The 15783-nt window shown below is 46.9% G+C and overlaps 1 protein-coding gene across 1 annotated transcript in view; it reads left to right on the top strand.

Annotated features, from left to right (window-relative positions):
* Positions 1 to 15783, top strand: part of map2 (microtubule-associated protein 2) — a 56957-nt gene that overhangs the window by 216 nt on the left and 40958 nt on the right. The gene's annotated exons all lie outside the window — the stretch shown is intronic.

The raw sequence follows: 15783 nt of genomic DNA, 5'->3' as shown, positions 1-15783 counted from the left end.
CGGGCTGACCTGATCGGTTTGGAGAAAGGACGGATTGTTCGTTGGCAATTTATGCATAATGTACGGTTTCATGATTAATGTTAGTAGTCATCGACACATTTTACACGTAAGTGTATGGAGAGGGTGTTTTGTGATGAAAGGGAACTCTCAGAGATTGGTAGAACCGCTGACATTAGAATGTTTTTTTGATTAGCGGTAGGCTATAGGCCACATAGCTTTATTGTATCAAACACTAACATATCAATAGGACATCGGAGAGTCACTTATTAATCAATAGCATATCTTTCTTATGTGTTTGTGTCTTGAGTTTTTTCGGGCACTGCGGTTAGTTGGCTGTGGTTTCACCCGAGTCTGCAGTGTGCCGGTGATTTGCGCTTCGTTTAGGTCCAGCACTGATGGTGCTGAAACAACGTCCATCCCAGTCCATTTTTGTAGTCTAACACAACACATAACGTTTAGACAGACAGTAAATTATTTCACTTGTTGAAGGTGACAGTGCGTTTTTTCTATTCGGATGCACTTTAAGACAGGCTTTCCGCCTGTATTCTGCCCCCCGCCCCCAATTCTTTATCTTGAGGCTTGGAGTTAAATATACAGGTTTTCATCATTGACGATTCTCATCATGCCCAGCCAGAACCATTAATGCATGTCATTACCATTTTACAGACAGTTGTTTCTCCTGATACTAAGGGTGGGATGGTCACTGTGGCATACTATATTCGAAGCAGTGTCCTTCAGTGTTTCCCATTCTGTTCATTTATGTTCAAGTCTAAGGATGCATTGAAAGCTTGTTTTAATGCTGAAGGGACCATCCATGCTCGAGTCGAACGCCACTAACCCATAATACATCAGGCCCACTAAGGGAAATCTGCTAAACAACCTTGAGGGACTTCAGCCCAATGAAGACATATTGAGTTGTAGTACAGGCTCGCTGCTCTCCAATCCAATCACATTTACATGATATTGAGGGTATTGATTTCCTGGTGTTGTGTCCACTTGCTACAGTAGGAACTCAGGTGGCCTCATGCATTTCTATGAGACCGGAGGGAGGGACTCAGTAATGTTGTCAGAGCGACCACATTCAACCACAAAAACAAACATCTCACTCTTCTGGATTGCAAGGACTGTTCCTCCTTTCCCCCTCTGTAATTCCAGTACCTGATTTAGTCTCCTGCTAGCAGATCCCCAGACTCCGTCATCTTGGGTTACACACTCGCAACAGACTGGGCACTGGGGACAAATCTGTGTCCAAATGTGCTCTGTGAAGGACAGCCTGGCCTGACAAGTCATAAGGCTTGACAACATTCAGCTGCTTGATATTAATATGACTATAGAATATCAACATAACATGGGAGATAGACTTGTCAAAATAATTTGTGTTTGTATGCATGTGTGCGTGTTTTGGGGAGAGTTTTAAGGGAAAGGGTACCCCTGTTGAGGGAGGTTTTAGCTGCAGTCACATGGAGCCCCAACACAATGACCTTAGTGTTCTCTGTTGGTCAGAGGAAACAGGTTGCTTCTTACCCCGTTGACCGTGCAGTGTCGATCCAGTAAACCAATTCCAGACTGGAACTCTCAATTTGAACGTTTTTGATTTACTTTCTGAAATTATTTTCACATCAGGAATAATTAATTTAACTCTGAATCTACCTCAACCAAGGTGTAGAACTTTGACTTCCTGTGTGTCCAACACGCCTGGATGTTAGGTGAAGTTCATGAAAACAAGCGCTCACTGACCCTTCAAAGAACAGTGGCATTCGTGGCGTGTGTTCAGCAGATCTATACCTGACTTCATGAATCAGTTAGTGTGTGAGTGATCAATCGAGCCGGCCTGGACTTCAGGGCCTGGTCGGTCAGACAGAATAGGCCCCAGAGAAAACCCAGCAGAACCTCACAAAGAGCCGGCTCTCAATAACATGCTCCAGGCATCTTCATTTATACAGTAGCACTATTGATCTCTACACATTCCCTGATATCATCGGACGTTTTCTCAACCTAAGAGAACGTTTTTTGGTTTTTAGTGAACTTGTTTTTTGTAGACCGTTCATGAAGGTGATCAGCGTTTTACAGTTTTAAGTGACAGGGACCGCGGCTTTGAACGAGCCTGGATGTGGAAAGGACGGATTGGCCTGGGTGAGGTTAGGTCATTTAGGTTGAATTGAATTTAAAACAGTGAGGCTTGGCTATAGCCTACAGGCTAGGCTAGGTTAGGTATGGCAGCAGATTTTATTGGTGATGCAGCTGGTTTAGTACACCAAGTACACCAGTACAAGCTAAAATAGCAGTACTAAGTGGGATTAGAATAGAATTAAATATACAATAAAATAAAATATAAATTGCCGTAAATTACAATATAAAAATACAAATGTACAAGATACCATTTTGCACTGCATTACAAAGTGGTATCTTATACATTTGTATTTTTATATTGTAATTTACGGCAATTTATATTTTATTTTATTGTATATTTAATTCTATTCTAATCCCACTTAGTAATGCTAGTTTATGTACCCTTAGTATAGATAGTCCACATATTTAAATTTTAGGTATATGTTTATTGTATGCACCTTCCTGCCAAAGCAAATTCCTTGTCTGTGCAAACTTTCATGGCGAATAAATCCCATTCTGATTCTGATTCTGATTACATAAGCTGCTTCACTGATACAGCAGCAGGGCAGGATTATTCCAGACCTGGACACCCTGCTCAGCTAGCAGCGTCCTCACCAAAACCTGACGTAATGCCCAGCGTCTAGGCCTTAGCTTGCACTGGTGTACTTGTGTGTGTTTATGTACAGGTATACGTGTATGTTTGTGCGTGTGTGTGTCTCCCAAGCACTTTTTTCAGACCTTATTTTTGGGATACTGTCATCCGCATCATAAAACCCCACCTCCAGAATAGATTGGGAGCTTGTGCCCGCTGCAGTGAGGAGGAAGGGGAGGAAGGGGGGGGGGGGTTACTGCACTGGCATCGACATACCAAACATAGAGTTTTGCACTCAAGCCCTGCCTCTGGTCCTCTTTATCATTTTCTCTGTAGTAAAATGTTCATGCACCCTTGTTGACATTGGAAATCCTGTATCTATCCTTTTCAACCAATGGTTGCAAATGAACACATGTACCATAGCTTTGTACAAAGCTTTCTGCAATTAGCGTTTCGTTTATTCTACTCTATTCTATTCTACAAAGCCCTCGGAAAGAGAAGTGGGGCTGTGTGGTGCCATTCAAACCCAGCTGTGTCCGGCTCCAAGTGTAGTCAAACAGACCTCCACAAAAAACTGCCTCAATATCCATGAGTCATCTATCTGTTTAGAGCTAACAGTCTGGACCGATAGCTCTTTTGAGTTCTTTTCAGCTCCATTGAGTCCATCAGCCAGCTTAGATGCAGGGATCGAAGAGGCCTTGCTGGTCTCTGCCGCGTAGTCTTAGCGAGCTAATTTTTCAGGGAGAGAAGGAAAGAACCAGAGGGAAAGTAATGTCATGAACTCTGACCTATTAGAGGACTAAGGTTTGGGGGTTGCAGCATGTTAGACCTGACGGCCAGGGCAAGAGTGCTTAGGCGTGCTTGAGGTTTAAATGACCTATAATCAGATAGTAATATAATTTAATGCCTTGATCAATATGTGCTAAGTTTTACAACCAATAGCCAGTTGGTCACATGATGCTAAGCCATTAAGATTGTACACATGGAATAGGAAGTGGGCAGAGGATCCGTATGAACCACACAGCTGAGGGTCTCCTTTCCATCAAAGGCCTCAGCTGCCATTTGCAGTCTGTAAAACTGTTCTGCTCCAGAGTGTTCTCTAAACACACACTCACACCCACAAAAACGCACCTTTTTGTGGGAGGCAGAGATCTCTCCAGCCCATACCTGAAGACTCGGCCCACTTCTGTGTGGTTTTCTTTACCTCTCAGTCAGAGGAGAGACCGTTACGTGAGCACTGAGAGGCTGGCTCGTCAAAGTAGATAAAGAAAGGCAGTGGCCAATCAGGAACTGCTCTATTGAGGCCATTCTAACCCTCACTAGACTTCCGTCTGTGTTCCCAGACACATAATTGAATCTTATAACAGATTTACTATCGTTTCACAGACCCATATCATGCCCTAATTTGATCTAAAAGGGTGACGTCGTTCAATGGATGCTTCATCTTCAATTTTAGATGTGGTAGGATGACAAAAGTCCAGCTCATGCTGAGATCGTGAAGGACAATTGTTTACTCGTCCATGAACAGTTTCTGGACAGTTCCTCTGTCCACTCGATGGAGATACAGAGAACATTGACTTCCTGTAGGAATTGGCTGGGCTAAGGCTTTGGATAATGGCTGCTAACAGCCAGATAAAGATACCTCTGAGACTTCCTCTTTCTGTTGTGTCAGACGAGCATGCGCGTGTCCATGTGTGGTCTCACCCCCAAACACCCAGAGTGGAAGGGGACAGAACGGTTATCTGTACCATGCTTTGAACAGTGAGTCATCCTAGCTGCATCTCCAGCTACATATCGGTAACTACAGTTTCTCAGCAAGAATATTTATGACGCGTGCAACATATGCTCGAAGGCAGTACATATCATATACAGTGGCTGCGTATCCCAAGACGAAGCTGCTGGTTGGCTGGGGAGGGTATGTGTGGGCTGGGCCAGGGGAGCTGAAAGGGACCAGGATGATTCATACCAGCGCAGACAGCAGAGGCAACTCGTCCCTGCTCTAGGTCTCCCTTCGCTGCCACTCCTCCTTTCTCCTCACTGCTCTGATCTGATCTACCAGCTCAAGTCTTTCATCTGTCTCAGGAGGAAGATGGATTACGTGTGTGTGTGTGTGTGGCAGAGATGCCGGAGATACTTGGAGGTTACACATCACCCCCCCAGCATGGGTTGTGTGTGAGCTAAGAGAGCATCGTCGGAGAGCTCTTGAGATCAGGGCTCTGCTGCGAGGGAGATTCAGCCCCCCCACACACACACACACACACCCACCAACACACACACACACACCCACCAACACACACACAGACTTTTTTGCTGTGAGTTGGCAGTGCAAGGCACTAACAGCGCCCAGTTTTGGAAAGATATGACGTGTTTGTGTTCTTTGTTCCCCCACAGAGCCAATGAGCAGTCAGTCCTCATCTTAGCCCTCATCATATTCTGGTCTTCGCTCTCTCCTACTTGTCGATATAATCTGGAAAATCACGACTTGAAAGACAACGCATGAGAATTGATCATAAATCATTTTCATTCAATTTTCTTTCATCAAGTCAAATACCTGAACTTCTTTTGTCTTTCTGTCTCACTCAATCTACTGGTGACAGTGACATAAATATTTAATTTCATATCGATCAGACAGCAACAAAGACCATCATTACTTCCCAACCCTGATTGATACTCTAAGGACTCAGACATACCGAAATCATTAGAATGCAATAGAAAGAGATGGCCTCTGTATTACTGTAGTGGGGCCTGTAGCCCTAGTAGAGGTCACCCTTGAGGGGGGTCAAAGGTCATGATAACCCTGGCCCCAAGATATGAAGGGCCTCCTCAGTAACTACTTATTCATTCATTTGTTTTTTTATATGATTATTAGTTATTTAGATTTTTTGTCCATCCATCCATCCATTCTTTCATTCATCCCTTGTATTCATTTATCACAAATCCCATGTGAAATCAAGCTAATGTGATGTCATCCAGGATTCATTCATTTTGTAATACAGATTTAATTAGGTGTCAGGACTATAGGAGGGGATTTATGAGGGAACCCAGGGTAAAAAGGAAGAGCACACACACACACACACACACACACACACACACACACACACACACACACACACACACACACACACACACAGGCTTACCCTCGGTATTAGAGGATGCCTGGTTAATGTGCTTCAGAGGATCTAACCCATGGTTGGGCTGGTTTTTGACTAACTACCTCCTGTCAGTAGCTGAGCCACATAGCATCTAATGAATCCGTATTACAGGAATGCAGGCAGGAGGTATCAAGATCGGTAGACGTGGATTAGTGTTAGTTCATGTTGATTTATAGACTCCAACTCTCCGCGTCACTCAGTCCCAGGTTCTATACATGCAACTCCAAACATGCCCAAATAGGGTCATACCCCAACTCTTATTAAGGATTACTGTAGAGCCGTCCCCATGTGTGGCACCCCTCTCGAACTGTCTCTGTGGGCTGTGGGTGTTTAGGGAGGGGGGAAGCATTCACATGGACTTATCCTAGCCAATCTGCTCTGGAGGAGTCTGACAGCATACATAATCCCAAACAAATTCCGCACCCCACCAAACCTCTCCCAATAATTCGGTACCCCGCCCTACCCTACCTAGAGTCCTCCAACACACTCAACCGTGGGAAACTAAAACCGCATGATCCCATCCTTCTTCAGGCTGCAATGGTAAACATAGAGACCCTGTCTTGTCCGGTCTATATGAGACAAGTCAGAGGTTCTAGGCAAATGTTATTGTTAACTTTATGCAGGCAAACCATTGTACAGTCACGACTGGGACAGCCCCAAACACAACACAGCAGTTATTAGATTACTGGGATAATGGGAACAGTCGGTTCGTGCATGTAATAGATTATGTTGGGGAATCTCTAGAATGGGAGGAAATGATAGGATTAAAGCAGGTCAACGGAGAGGGCCTTTTCATTATAAAGCATAGACAGACAGGAACGTGTATTGGACTGAAGAAAAACCCTCCTTGTGTGTGTGTGACACATTCTGTAGGCGTGTGTGTGTGTTTATTTAGGTGTTCATGTCTGAGAATAACATTAAGAGCCCATTTCCAGTGGTGTGTCCTCCCCATTGAGCTGGTGGCTCTGGGCTGAAGCACACACTGCACCTCTAACGGCTGTTCTAGAGTTCTCATCCATCTATTCTCTGTCAGTGCAGACGAGGCCTCCTCATTGATTTGCCGGAGAGGTGTTCAGCTGCGGTGGACCACAGCACGCGTTCGGCTAAGAATGAGTTTGGGGAGGAAATATCGTTGAGATAGTTTTTGTATCCTGCCAGGTCACTATATATAGTCAGTGCTGACTTGACCGGTGGGGATCTCATTCTATTATGACTGTAACTGTTAGCTGCTCCTGGCATTCTCTAATCCCTGCTCTCCTCTCTCTGTCCCCCCCCCCCACACACATCCCTTGTGGTGTAGGGGGTTTGAGCTGTCAGCACCTGCCTGGTCGTCGGTCGGCCAACGCTGGACCTGGTCGCGAGTCTCCCGGTCCTGTCCTACATCTATAAAGTTGATCAATGGATTTTGGTGTTTCAAAACCCATTGACACTGTATGACTATGTTTAGCCTGTGTTCTGCTCCTCTCTCTCTCACCAACCGTCTCTGGAGGAGGGGATCCCTCTCTGAATTGCTCCTCCCAAGGTTTCTTCCATTTTTTTCTCCTGTTGGGAGTTTTTCTGGGAGTTTTTCCTTGTCTTCCTTGAGGGTTTAGGTTGGTTGAGGGGCAGTTCTATGGGCGTATGTGAAGCCCTCTGTGACATGCTTGCGTGTAAAAAGGGCTATACAAATACATTTGATTTGATTTGCTGAGAATGCATGCTGGGTTTGCTCGTTTAAAGATAGAAATACTTAATTTATCATAAAGTCTGGGGCACCACCCTAATATTGGTTTAGGACATTAGGGAATCCTATGTTTAATATGTAATAATCAGTCTCATCTTTAGGAATGAATTCGTTCTAAGAGTAGAGCCAATCGTAACATCAGTGAACACGCACGTCAAAATATCTTTACAATGAATTTATTCAAGTAAGGTAAACAGATCTTATGAAAAGTTGGATTATGGGTTTGATATGAGAGATTGGTTTCAATGAACAGAATGAAATGGTCTAACTTAAAGAAAGGCAGAAATTGTACAGTCAGTGATTACATCCTTACAAATCATAAACAGAGCTCACGCCAATGCCATGTCGAGGAGGAAAGAGCGTTAGCCATAGTTACGTTTGATCAGGGGTTGATCAATGATGTTGAGGGCGGTTTGCGCCAAAGGTCCATTTGAAGAATCTGAAGTCACAGCGCGGCTGCGCTGGGTCATGTGACTGAGTCTGCGGGATCTCAGTGAAGTCGCATTTGGAATTGCGTTTTTGGTTCTTCTGTTGAAACGTCCAGATAGTGTCGCGATCACTATAAAGTTGAATCTCAGGAGAAGCTTGGCGACGTCCTTGGAACGCCAATCCTGATGGCGTTCATGCCATGGTCGGTTTCGCTGGAGTCTGAGATTGATGGTCATCTTAGGGCTTTATACAGTTCGAGGGAGGACCCGTCTGGGGTCAGATGTGGATTGGGGGAAGCTGGGTTCTCAACTCCCCCCTCCTTCCTTCACACCTACCAAAGGTGTGATCTGATCTCTGGCTGATCATTCGATGGTTCAAATATTGTTCTGGACATCTTGGTACAGTTACAAAATATAGTTGAATGATTGTTTTATTATGATAGCTTCGTGTAGATACCAAGAATGACGTGGTTATCTTTCAGGAAGAAGGAGTTGTTACTAGCATCAAGATTTCAGTGAACACAACATTAAAACAAAGTAACAAACATAACACAAATATCCCTCTCATAATTCTCCACCTTGTACTCTTGTGGTAAAGTCTCAAGAACTTTCCTCAAAAGTTCTGATCAAGGTATGTTCTTTGTTCAAATCGCCGCCGAAACGGATAGCAAATGGTCGCTGGAGACGTGTTGTCTAAATCAGGCCCTTTGAAGCTTGCAAGCTAGCAGGAGGGCTGATTTGGTAGATTGGGGAGGTCCCCCCCCCCATTCTATGGTTCCTTTGCATCGGCGTTTGGTGGGTAATCAGCATACTGAGGGTGTCACAAGGGCTGATTCTGATGTGATTGAATCACTCTTCAGGTGTGGCAAGATGTTGGCTCCGTGTGGTCTTGTGGACCTCACTACACATGTGTGTGTTAGTGTGTGTGTGTGTCTGTCCTCGACAGCTCTCTGTCAAGTGTTCATACGATCCCTTCTTCCAATGTTGCAAACCAATCACAGCTGCTCAAAGGGCTTTATTGTATACTACTGAATGGTCTCGTAAACGCCACACACGCTCACAAACGCTCACACACACACACTGCAAAGACTGCATTTCAAGGACCACTGGCTTCTCTCCAACTGTTTGGAGCTCTCTCAGCTAGTGGAGGCCTACTGTGAAACCCACGTCAATAACTTCAGCCCGTCTGTCAGAGAAAGCAACGTTGCACAATACAATACAATACAGTGTATGTCTACAATTCATTTCCTGACCAGGTAGTTGTGTGGGAATTCAGGTCGTTTTCCTTTTCGCTTTGCTTGCTTCATCAGCCTCCAAGTTATCAAACTAAACCGAAACCAAGCCCTTACTCGCCCATTGCCTCCTCCACCATAGAGTCAGGCACCCTGTTTTTATAATTAAAGCTTACATGTTAAATGGATTGATGTGGAACCCCCCCCCCTGTTTTGGTTTCTGGCAAAGACATTTGCTATTGTTACATATAACAGAGAGCCCGTTGTGTTGTGCAACGCTGCTTTCTCTGACAGACGGGCTTGTGACAGGCTGAGGTTATAGACGTGGGTTTCACAGTAGGTCTCCACTGGCTGTCAGAGCTCCCAACGGTTGGAGAGAAGCCAGTGGTACTTGAAATGCAGTCTTGTTCCATCATGTTCTCAGCGTTTCCTCCATCTTTTTTTTACTGTCACGTCTCTCCGGCCTTCGTCTTGTGTTTTGATGCACCTCGTGTCGTGTGAGCTCAAGGTGCCACCTCTCCAGCCTGGCGGTTAACAGTAACAGACAGGCTTTTGTCAGTTGTCCCTCTTCATAACTCACACCTACTGATTATCGACTTCAAGCTCTCATCCCCCTTGCTCTTAGCCCTCTTGTCACCCCTCCTGTTGTGCTCAGCTTGATGGTGGTGATTTGGTATACATGAAAGGCTCTGCCCTGGGCAACCCCCCCTCCCCCAACCCCCAACTCCCAACCCCCCCAAGGCACCACAGAAAAGAGCGCTCTGCAAGGCATATGGTAATAGCTCACGTAGCTTTGTCCTCCATTTTTTTTAAACGTCTCCATCTTTCTCTCTCCGTGACTCTCTCCATGTTTAACGCTGCCATCGGTCGCCATGGAGACTGAGTCTTGGTGTTGCCGTGGAAACAAGAGTTTCAGCGCCGATTCTTGATTGGACGCCCACGGCTTGCCATGGTTGAGGCAGCTGGACATACTGGAGGTCCCAGACAGAGTAAAGCTCTAAACCCTTCCTACTGAACAACAGTGAGGTCAATACTTGCCCTGGAGGCTAAAGGACCTACAATGTGGTACCCCACCCCTCTTCAGTGCCATCTTCCTCTGCATCACTGCCTATTCCCACCCTGGAAGGGACCACATGATATGTTCTTTTGGGGAAAATGGATCATTTCGACCCATTCAGTAGTCCTATCACCTCAAGCCACTCTGGATCACGACGAGGATAAGGAGCCATGTTGAAACGAGGGGAGAATGGAGGCATTTGGCATTTTCATGCTGCTTTGGTTGGAGACGGTTCGTGGTAGACAGGAAGGCAGGCAGAGAGAGAGGGGGAAACATGCAGCAAAGGGCGCAGGTGGGATTCGAATCCAGGCCGCTACGCTAAGGCCTCAGGCCATGTGATGCGTGCTCTACCCTTCGAGCCACTGGGGCGCACCCTGTCGTGTGGGTAGTTCCGACAAGGTGAGACCAGTCCAGACCAGGCCAGACCAGTCCTGGCTGCAACAGGAGATCAACCTGCTGCTGGTCTTCCTCTATCTATCTCCCCTCACCAGATTGTTTGCTCAGCTCCACCCCCCCACAGAACTCCAAGCTGTTGACTTATTCATCTGCGGTGCCGGTGGATAGTTGTAGCTGTGAGCTTCACCTGCTCCCCTAGTACCTGGCTATGAGATTCCAGAGCTAGCTGGGGCCTGGGGAGGTTAGGTTAGAAGATTACAATCGCTCCTGGACGGGAATAAGAAGCTTGAGGAGGGGGGGGTCCATTAGGGGGTGGCGGGGGAGGTGAGCGGCTCCCAGCATGCAGTGCGGTGTCATTACCGAAGGCAGAACCTCCCACTCAGCCTCCCACTCGGCTTAGCGCGGATGACCTCAGACGGGTTGTCGGTTAGGCAGAGCCTTCTGGACGCATCCTGCTTGGTTTGAAAACCGAGTACTGTGAGCACCCCCTTTTTCCTACGGTGATTGACAATGTAAACACTTACCACAATGAGAAGGAGCGATAAACCTGAACGGCTGGCTGGAGGTTCGTGTTACACTAGCAGGTGGATTGTCTGTGGAACAGCCAGGGAAGCTCCTCCTAATTATTGTAATGGCCGTGTTGACTGACAGTGTGAGTATCCACAGTCGTAAACATGTGCTGTCCATATGTGTCTGTCTGTGGGGGTGGCGGGAGGAGGAGGAGGTCGGCAGGGGGGGTGGGAGAGAGGGGGGGTGCTGTTCATTAGCTTGCCGGGGTGTAATTGAATGGCGTTGTTTATGCTGAATCCCACGCAGTCTCGTAAATAAATCTCTGAAGTAGCTTGTATGGTTGTAACGAACACGCCCCGCCGTGAAGAGGTCACCACTCAGCTATCAAACCCTTTTTGATGCCTATTGGTCTAAACAGCTGCAGTGTTGTTTCATGAGCTAGCGGGTACACACCAATGGTGCTGGCCTGTGACATGGTGCGAGCATTCATCAAAGTTTTCATCCCACACAACAAATATGGAGCGTCGAAGTTCAGCGTGTAAGAGAGCGGTAAAGAGTTTATCCTGGAAAGGGGCTGTGACTGTGTTTTCTGGGGTCTTAGAAAGACCTTGTCACTGAAGACAGGACAAGGCTGCTCAGGGACATGATGAGCGGGGGGGGGGGGGGGGGAGGTCTAGGAATGCCTGACACACGGGTTTTGTTTGTTGTTATTTGGACTCGGTAGGCTTTGGGGAGTGAGACCGAGAGAGGAAGAGAGAGGAAGAGACAGAAAGAGAGAGAGAGAGACAGACAGAGGAAAGCAGAAAGAACAGGGCAAAGAAATACTGTAGAACAGACACCCACGCATCTGCTGAAGTTTCTGCACCTGGCTCTGACTCACTCCATCCAGCTACTAATACCCAGGTGGTTACTTGGGAATGTATTTATCTCTCTCCTCTCAGGTTCAGTAAGCTTCATCCTCTATGCAATGTAAGCCTCTGACATGACATGACAATGTAGATTGTTGAAAAAAATCAAGAAAGAAGAACTTTTGCTTTTGTGCCTCGAAAAACTTTTATCGCTCGACTGTTATTTTTTAGGAGGACGGAAGTGGAAATGACATACTGTCATCGACTCCAGTCATTCAGAGAGATGGGCGAACGCTGCTCAGTTTTACTGACCAAACTGAGACTCTTTTCTTTCCCATAGCATGATACCGGCCAATGGGACACCACAGGATTAGGTGTCACGGCAACCAGTGTGGTGCATGGATTATAGCCACATGCAAGCCTTCCTCGGAGTTAGGAGCAGAAGTAGGATTAAGCTACCTACGCACATACACAGGGCAGAGGGGGGGAGACGGAAAATGTTCAGTGTAGTGGCTGACTCTGTTTATATGGGGAAAATACAGCCCCTTCCTGATAGACCCATCGCCCTGTGTGCTGACTGACTGTGAAATACTATATGCACATTTGCTCAAAGGAACACACAACAAACAACAGCAAACACATGCTCGCTCTCTCTCTCTCTCTCTCTCTCTCTCTCTCTCTCTCTCTCTCTCTCTCTCTCTCTCACACACACACACACACACATTCACACACACTCAGGATCTGGTGGGCAGAGTGTGAGGGGGGAAAGGGGATGGTATTTTTTGAAGAGGATCCCACGCAGGTGTAGGTCAGACTTCCTGCCTTATAACTAAAGGTCCTTCAGATGAGTGTTTTTGTCAAATTGAATGAAAAAACATCATTTGAAAAAGAAAATAAAGAGAATTAACAAAAGAGAGAGAGCGAGAGAAGAGAGACAGAACGAAAGGGAGAGAATAGAAAGAGCGAGAAACTGTGTGTGTGAGAAAAAGAGAGAGCAATTGTGTTTGGCAGAAAAAGAGAGAGGGAGTTTTTCAGGGATTTTTTACCATGAGCATGCACTCTACTGAATGTTCATGTTTGTCCTTGTCTAGAAAGCCTTCCTTCTTTTATGATTGAGGGAGGAGGAGGATGGAGGGAGGGAGGGGGCACCAAACGACAAAAGGAAGGACTTTAAGAGCGGCCATTCACCCAGAAAAGAAATGACCCCAGAAAGAGCCAGCTTCCAGACTCCTATGGTCCCGTGACAAGTCCTCTTGAGTGTAGTAGTAAATGTTTTGTAAAGGGCTAGTGTTTTCATACAATTATGATCACACTGATTTGAACATGTGAGCACTATCCCAGTCTCTTAGATATAAAGAAATATAAAACTATCATAGAACATAAAGAAAAATGCAGTTTCTGGAACCCAGCACGTCTGTGGTGAGTGTAACTTTCAGACTGTGGCTCCAATGCCTCCAGCAGACGTGCAGATGGGGCAGCTTCCGAGTCCCACCCAGGGAAGGAGTGTGTGATGTGGGCTGGGAGAGTCTGAGTCTCGTCACCGAGGTGTGGCCCTGGAAGGAACACGCTGGCTAACTCTTTCCAAAGACATCACGCAGTAGAAAGTGGTTCATGGATTTTACCTTACATCCTGAGGTCAGACGACATGGCGTGTTTACAATACCTTCATGCTGTATTTGCATAGATACACACACGCACACACACACTTTATGACATTTAAAGGAACACACTTCTATTTCTAGCTCTTCTTTTCGCTGTCTCCTTGTCCTTTTCTATTTGTGTTTAGTTCCTGGGCTGCACTGGCCCTGGGGCCCGAGTTTCACACACCAGGAAGTTTCTGTTTTCCTCACACACACATTGGGACAAGCGAAGGATGGAAACAAATGACAGTGTGTGTGTGTGTGTGACGAAAGTGACGAAAAGAGTGACGAAAACTGTTCTTCTTTGAGTTTGACTCAATTCGAACAAACAGATCTGACAGGTATGGTGGTCTTCACTGAGAGTGTGATAATCGAATTAGCTTCAGTTCAACGGGTATTAAAATGAATAATCTCTTCTCATGTTTGATCCTGGATGAGCCATGTAATTAAGCTCTCAAGCAGACTTACATGGCCTCAACACCTGCAATTCACCCAAGTCATTAGTGGCAACTACAACAACCAAAAACTCCCCCCAGAAAAACACGTTCTGTTTCTTTTCCTTGTTGGTTGTCTGTCACCCTGCCAACCATTGCAGCTCTGGAGGCCACAGGTGCAGAGGTGATGTTTTCCCCTGCAGACTCTTATCTGTGTGCCCCTGCCTGCCTGCGTCTGTCTTGGCCCTGCCGGGTTGGACTGTGTATCACACCATAATGTGATCTGTCAAGCCAACGTTTATTGCCCGTGAAGGCGGAGCGAGGCGGAGGCCGAGGGCTCTCCAACCCCGCCCACTGGAGGCGTGGCTTCTCACCACTCCGCTTTCCAAACGTCTTTGCTTTCGCTCTCCGCACCGCGTCCATCTGTTCATCTCGCTCTCTCGGTCTCGCTCTCTTTCTCTCTGTTCCCCCCCCCCGCCCTCTCCCTCTATTTTTCTCTCACCCCCTTCTCTCTCTCCCTTGATCTCTCCCCCCCCACCACCTTCTATCTCACTCCCAACCCCCAACCCCCCTTCTCCCTCCTTCTGTCCGCATGCCCTCTGCCATAAGGAGCTTGCGTGCCCCCCTCCTGTGGGGTTATTCTGGGAGCCGTCACCCTGCTTCCACCCTGGAGTGGAACCACGGGAGGCTCACAGAGGAAGGTCCCAGTGTGGCTGGAGGCTCCACTGTCTGAGAGGTCTTCACGCAAAGACCTAACTCACACGGCGTCATGTCAGGACGTCATGGTGTTCGCCTAAGCAGCTAGTGGGAGCGCGCGGTGAAAGGTGATTCAACAATGACATTGATTGAACAATTGTCAAAACGCAAGTCTTAGTCCGCAAGGGTTAGCCAGATACGAGTCCAGAATGTGATAGGATTCATTCCATGACTAGGGAGTTTTTCAGGATGTTTTCAGGAAGTTGCAGGGACCCCATACTTTCACTTTCCCCCCCACCTCCTTCACAGGCTTCCTAAGGGAACGGAATCTGATCAGAAATCGAGCCAGGCTGCAAGTTTTGCCCACAACGACTGGCTAGTGTGATCCGTGAGATGCCGTGAGCCCTGTCCTGGTCACTGAGGATCAAATCTGGAGCTACCCAATTACCCTCTCAACTAGAGACATTGATTTTAGGAACAAAGCGAACGTCAAATTTCCCATAGAAATCTGCTGTGTCACTCAGCTGTGTTGCTGGTGACACCCGTGGCTATTTCACAGCTCAGAGGCCTGAACAAGGTTGTCTTCTCCCTAAGGATCTGGACCAGAATACGGTGACGCTCTCGGATCAGCCGGTCCATCCCAGAGGGATGTTGTTGAAGTCTTAGCAGCAGGCACCACGCCTGGGAAGCCTTGGTGGCCCTGTGCAGGGCTGCCAATGGAAGCGCCCGGAGAAAAGGGATCTGTCTTGAGCTTGTGCTTGCCGGAGCCGCTCGAAGTGTGGAGAACTTTCCGCGGCGTCGGGTCATGCAAGTGTGTGCGTGTACGGTTGGGACTTTAGGGATCAAATGGATGATTGACTGGAGATCGAGGAACGATAGGAGTTCTTTCGCATTAAAAGCTTTAATGGTTCCCCTCTCTCTCTCTCTCTCTCTCTCTCTCTCTCTCTCTCTCTCTCTCTCTCTCTC

The sequence above is a fragment of the Osmerus eperlanus genome, chromosome 3 (assembly GCF_963692335.1).
Source record: "Osmerus eperlanus chromosome 3, fOsmEpe2.1, whole genome shotgun sequence".
Classification (NCBI taxonomy): domain Eukaryota; kingdom Metazoa; phylum Chordata; class Actinopteri; order Osmeriformes; family Osmeridae; genus Osmerus; species Osmerus eperlanus.
Note: the sequence above shows the minus strand (reverse complement) of the source record. Positions and strands in the feature narration are given on the sequence as shown.